Source organism: Lactuca serriola, chromosome 1 (genome assembly GCF_051521515.1).
Source record: "Lactuca serriola cultivar US96UC23 chromosome 1, Lser_US96UC23_V15, whole genome shotgun sequence".
NCBI lineage: Eukaryota > Viridiplantae > Streptophyta > Magnoliopsida > Asterales > Asteraceae > Lactuca > Lactuca serriola.
The window spans coordinates 78,620,561-78,627,791 of NC_136408.1; positions in this window are offsets into that span (position 1 = coordinate 78,620,561).

Here is a 7,231-nt window from a genome sequence, read left to right on the forward strand (position 1 = left end):
CCCTTCATATCTACTAGCCATGCGCAAGGAAAAGGCTACATCATGGTGAGTACAAGTCATAACATACATGATCGAGCCAACTGCAGATGCATATGGTATCCGACTCATTTCTGCTATCTCAACATCTGTACTTGGACTCTAAGTCTTACTCAGTTTGGTATTACTCTGGATAGGTAATTCTCCTTTCTTGGAGTCCTCCATGCTGAAACGTTTCATCACCTTGTCCATGTAGGTACTTTGACTAAGTATTATTAGTCTTTCACTCCTATTTCTCAATATTCTTATCCCTAAAATGTAAGAAGCTTCCCCAAGGTCCTTTATAGCAAACACTTCCCAAGCCAGGACTTAACCTCCTGCAAGGTTGGGTTGTCGCTTCCTATGAGCAGTATGTCATCCATATACAATACCAGAAAGCTAACTTCACTCCCAATAATTTTGACATATACACCGGACTCATCCTCTCTTCTCGAAAATCCAAAATCTTTGACTTTCTCATTAAAACAAAGATTCGATCTACGAGATGCTTGTTTCAATCCATAAATGGATTTCTCAAGGTTACACACTCTTTTAAGGTACTTTGTATTAACAAAACCCTCTGGCTGACTCACTAAACATCTTCAGCCAACTTTCCATTAAGGAGAGTGGTTTTGACATCCATTTGCCATACTTGATAATCATGAAATGTAGCTATGGCTAGCATAACCCTTATAGATTTAATCTTCACCACTAGTGAGAAGGTCTAATCATAGTCAACTTCAAGAATTTGAGTAAAGCTCTTCGCAACCAATCGCGCCTTATAAGTGTGTACTTTCCCATCCATGTCGGTCTTCTTCATGAATATCCATTTGCACCCGACTGTCTTATGACCCGGTACACTGTCAACCAAGTTCCAAACTTGATTTTCATAACTAGGGTTATGGAGTCATAAAGTTTGGATCTTGAGGAGTGTAAACCTTCCATGCATGATTGGGTAGTAATTTGCTGAAACTTTGGGATTTAGGGTTTAGATTTAGGCCCACTGAGTTATGCTAAGTCATAAAGTTGTAAACTTTATGACTTAAGAAGTCCTTTGAAATCAAATCTGTAAGTTTAGACTGAGGTCTTAAGGTATTAAGAAGTTTAAGACATTTTGGGAGTGATTTTTTACCTTTTGGAATTCATCTTTGGTGTTTGGGATTCATTAAGCCATGCAAAGGCTTAAAGCATTCGAATTTATGGATCACGTCACTTATATTTAGCCATTTTGAGGTGTTGGATGTCTTCGCTTAGTGGATTAAGAACTAGGAGTGAGAGTTGGTCAACAAGAGGAGTACGCTGGGTGTACAAGCCTGTACGCGCAGTATACAAGCCCTTGAGCCAGTACTCAGCAGAATAGGATTTTGGTTTTTGGGCTTCGGTTTGGGCCATCTTCTGGGCTTTGTTGTTTTGGGCGCTGCTGGGCCATTAGGTTTTGGGTTGATATTTTATTTGTAGAGGCCCAATATGGTCTTGGACCCAGTTTGGAAAATTGGGCCATTGATGGATTTATGGGCATTATAGTGTTGGGCTTTTGGTTTGTGTTTGGGCCTTAGTTTGGAATCATATAAGTCCAGGGGTAGAATTGTCATTTCACCCCATGCATGGATTAAGAATTATGCTATGGACCCAATTGCTATTTGGGTATATTGATTAGTAGTGACAACTCGAGAAGCTAGCGAGGCAACAACTAAGGATTTCACGCGGGAAGCTTCTGCAGTTCGAGGTGAGTCTCATCACCATACCATTGGGTCTAAGGCACCAAGGCCGGCCCATTATGTGTTACGATATATGTGTTATCCATTCTGTGAATTTATATGCTTTGTGAATGAGCTTGCATGAAAGACCTCGAGGGGGGGGGGGGTCCCGGGGCACTTAGGTGTAAGACCTTGGAGGGTTTCCCTGGCATCCTAGGTCAAAGACCTCGGGGGGTTCCCGAGGCACTTAGGTATATGATCTTGCAGGGTTTCCTTGGCATCCTAGGTAGAAGACTTGGGGGAGGGTGGTTCTCGAGGTATTGGGCGAAGACTATGTGGGGGTTCTCATGGCACCCGTGTGACAACCCGACATTTTGAGACAATTTAACGAAACACCAGTCAAATTTAAGCCAAAATTTAACTTTCCTAAAATCGTATTTGGGTTAAATAAAGTGGTAGGAATCGTATCAAGGTTTTCGTACATATAAAGAACACTAGAATCCGAGTTATAACAAAGAAGTTATGACCAATCTAAGATTCACGGCGAAAACCGGCACAACTGATAGACGTAAAACGGAAAATTTCAATACAAAAACTTTTAGTCTTTTTTTATCAAAACAAAAGTCATAGATATCGTTAAACCGTGAACATACATAAAAAGAACGCCCAAATCTGACTTCGTATGAGGAAATTATGATTTTTCGAAGTTTCTAACCTAGCAGTAGATAGCTAAAAACTCGAAATAGAGATCGAGCGGTCTTTAGCCGACACAACCTAAAAAAGTTGGAGAGCCCGATAATAGGAGTATAACAATAAAAAGTCTGACGAAAACGGACGTCGGATGAAGAAGTTATGGATTTTTAACGAGCATATCGTGTCCCGACCTATTAATTAAAATATAATTAAAAATAAAGTCAAAATTAGCCGACAGAGTCTAAATGAAAGTTGTAGAGTATTTTCTCACCTTCGCGTGGATATAAAGAACGTCAAAAACGGAGCTCGTATGCGAAAGTTACGCATTTTAGAAGTTCTTGGCACGCACTTCAAAGTCTTATCCGAAGGAGTACGCCCTGCGTACCCTCGTACGCCCAGCGTACTCGGATACTAGGCTCCGGATCGTCCACGTCGACCAGACACTTCGCCCGAGGATGCGGTCAGCAGTGATGCAAGCGAACGCCCTGCGTGCCTTCGGAGTACGCCCCGCGTACGTGGAACGCCCCGCATAAGTCCGAAGTACGCCCAGCGTACCGAGGACCTCCAGCTCCTATAAATAGATTGCGAGGGTGCCGGCTGTTTTCACTAAAATCCTTCATTTCTCTCACATTTTCGCCTCGTTTTTCGTGCCGACAACATCCCGACTTCCCGGTTTCATATCTAAGCCCCGACGAAGGTCCGAAGCCCCGAGATTCCCGAGAATCTCGTCACTTTCCGGTCGAGGTGCCGCACGGGAAAATCTCGTTTTCTTCAAATCACGCACTTTCTTCGGTGAGTTCATACCCCTATAAACTACATTTTTAAATGTGTTATCAATACTTTTTATATACACTTTTAAGGGGGGGAATACAAGTAAACACACGATTTTTATCGTGTGTAACCCAACATTTCACTAAATACTCATTTTTATCAAGAAAATCATATGTGATTCATAACCACTATATGGAATCCTTCGTACGCAAAATATATCACAATATCATCTTATCTGTTGAAATTAAATATGTTGTTATATACGAATCAAACACTTTATTTATACTTTGAGTATATGTGTTCATTTACGTCACCACAAAAAGTCACACATTACATAACAAGTGAGCATCACACTAGGGTTTACTATACAAACGAAACAAACTTTTGGAAAAACTATAATAGGTTACGACAAACATTTTTACATGTTAAAAACTCTTTATCAAATTGTCTTACATACTTTATGTTTCCTTTCAAACGCTGTTAGAATCGTATTTCAAACAAAGGTCTTCTTATACTAAAAATTGTTCTTATCAAACAAACTACTTTCAAATCGTTTTATAAACTGACATCCAGTCATCATTTCTTATTTATTGAACTCCAAAAAGGTTATACAAAAACTTCTTTTATATTTTTTATTGTTAAATGCACGCCTATACATGTGTAGTTATATATATATATATATGTGTATATATATATATATATATATATATATATATATCATGTATACAGATATAAACCTAAACGTTTTCCATCAGTTGGTTCAGTACCTTTGGGTAGCAAAGACATATTTCGGTTATACACATACACTACTAGTAACTATAATATGTATAGTTAGGATATACTACTTACCATTCCAAGTACGAGGAATCACACAAGAGTCAGTTTATTTATAAGTCTATACTAATACATTACATACTATATAAGGAGATACGATTATATACAATTACAAGGCATACAAATTTCAAGACATACAATTACAAGAGATACGATTACATCAGATAGTGTACTAGATATACATAAAATTTTACATACTACAAATACCATATCAAAGGGATATTTTCATATACAAGAACAAATGGACATTTTCATACGTAAATCTGTTTTATACTAGGTTGTGAGACTTTTCACGTACTTTCGAGTATGCATTATTAAGTCCTGTATTATATACCATAATCCCTTGTAGGGGAGCGTGATACTTGTGTATAGATCTATATGGGATTGACAATCCCGCACCTAAACTGTTAGCTACAGTTAGACCGGCAGGTCTGGGGTGACAAATGTCATAACATTTCAACGCCTGAAAAACGTTGTTACAGGCAGTCTGGGTCATTAGCATGGTTATAAAACTCACATGGAGTATTAAAAACACGTTGATTTACGGAGTTTTCATATATCTTAGTGATTATAGCTGTACACAAATCTACTATTTTATGACATGAAAAACATCATGGTAGTTCATTTTGGGACTTTTAATCTACCATCCACTTATAAACAAATATTGGATTTCTGAAGCAAACATTCAAAACAGTCGAGTCTTGGTAGAAGGCTACATTTTATACTAGTAGAAAATATGGGATTTTCTAGGATTTTCAAACGTTTACAATTACTTACAAACATATTCGTTGGTACAAACTTTCCTTCAAACATTTACAGGTCTTTCTTTACAGCTTTACAAATCAAAGTCACATAAATACTTATGAATTCACCAGCATTATTGCTGATACTCGCTTTCAAAATAACTTGTATTCCCAGGACACGGATAGACAGGTACGACTACCAGGTTATGTGAAGACGGAGCTATCAAGACTCGTCTTTTATTTTTGAATATTCATTCTTGTAGAATTATACTATGAATGAACTCAAATGTAATTAAAATTTTACTATTAACGCAATGGATAATGTTGTTGCTTGTTTACTACTTTGCATTGTTATGATACATTACATGACATCCTCCGCCCCAGAACGTTTCCGCCGTTCTCGGTTTTGGGGTGTGACAGATTGGTATCAGAGCATTGTTTATAGTGAATTGAGTATATCAACCCATAAAAGATATACAAACTATAAATACAATAGGGATTTAAAATACTCTGATAAAGAGTCTATACTTTTAAATAATTAAGTAAGTATACGTGCCTACATTCATACTAAAATCAGTGTCACTAAGACAGAACAAAAGTATTGCGATTGTTGGGCAGCACAAGTAGACTTAGAGACATATAGTCAAAACTGGGACGATATAGCCTGATCAACTATATTATCCGAGGGTTGACTAACATGTGCCTAAGTGTGGTTGTGAGTTGCAACAAGTCTAAAAACTTACCCACAATACCACAATGAGAACAATAGAACATAAACCTAAAATACTATAGGAGTATTTCGTGTATTACTATAAACTACTTATGTGTTAGATTCTTATACCCCAATTACCGCATAGATAACATAGCTGGACCCCATCCCCACGACGAACCGTACTTCCCGAACAAAGGCAATGCTGGATGGTTCAGAAAAGAACCAGAGAATGATCATCCAATCCCTTTTGAGTGATCACCATACTGAAGACCTTTCGGATGATGATAAGTCTGAACTCGAGGGTGAGAACCTACCCCCGGTAGCTCTGAATTCAAACCCTAACCCTCGACCAGCTCTTCATGGCTCGACACCTCCTTGGGTAGAATGCCTAGAAACATAGAGCGCAGAGCAAGATCAACCTATCTCATCAAAAGGAGACCGAAGCTGCTACAACTTAAGCGAAGGGAGCTCAGCAGACAAAGTTCTAACAATCCTGATCCGAAGAGTTGGTCGGAACAAAATTCAAGGCAGTACGACTCTCCATTGTATCAAAGAGGTTAAATACCAACGCAATAAAGCACACCATCTACACCAATCATATTGAAAACACTCGTGAGAGATCTGAGAGAGACCATGAGACCCTGCTGCAAGCACTAACTAAAACACGAGCCGAAGTCATAGAGAAACGAGTACGCCAGAGAGCGTACGAAAGACACCTTCTTGATAATGGAACGTTAATTGGCTGAACTGAGAGTTCACCAGAAGGATGACCGCCGCCAGAAAGAAAGGCTTTATTTCCCTTCCTTGTTTAAAGGAATCGTTGTTCCTGTGTATGTCCTATGTAGCATTTTCTGTGTAACTATCTTGTACTGCAAGTACTGATTAGTTAGGCCTTTATGCGGCCAAAACCTTTCTACTCATGATATGATGTAAGACCTTCTTCAAGATAAAATTTTCCTAAACTTATTCCGTATTAAACATCGATGATATTCACAATCAGCTAACCCCCGTGTCGCTCTTTGTTCAAAAACCCCCATCATACCTTCGTTAGAGCCTATCCGAAAACATGCTTTAGTCAAGTCATCAGACTATAGTAATTTAACTCCGAAAACATTTCCAAGTCTCTGTAGTGGTAAGATCATGTTATTCACCAACTAACGATACCTCGGCTTGAACAACAAACGTCTTAAGATCATTCTACAAACATACTTCTACACTGTACTAGTACTGCATCTTAGGGATGTAGGTCAAACTTTCGAGAACATACTCTTACTCTTTACTTAAAGAGATCGAAATACATCTAGGTTCAAACATAATATCTCACAAACTCCTTTTTCCTTCGTGTTACAGAATCATGTCGCCGATGAACAGTAATCAACTCATCAGCCCAACACCAACTCTTCAGATTGATACAACTACCTTTCAAGCTGTAGTCTCAGCTGCCGTAACAGCTGTTCTGAATCACCTTAACGCTAACAACGCAAATGTTAGCGGGATGGTTTTCAATAATTCCAACCCAAGTAACAACCAAGTACACCCACGAGTAACAAACTACCACGACACTCTGAACCTCAAACCAAAGAGCAACAAACGAAAATTATAGGATAGAGTTAAAGGCAAATCACCTCGAGGGACAAACAAGAAACCATCACCGGTGGCAGCCTTCGCAGCCACGACATCTATAACTCCTACCACCAACACTAAAAGTATCCCAATTATCCCTAACCCGGCCAGACAGTATGCTAGAAACCTACCGAATTGCAATA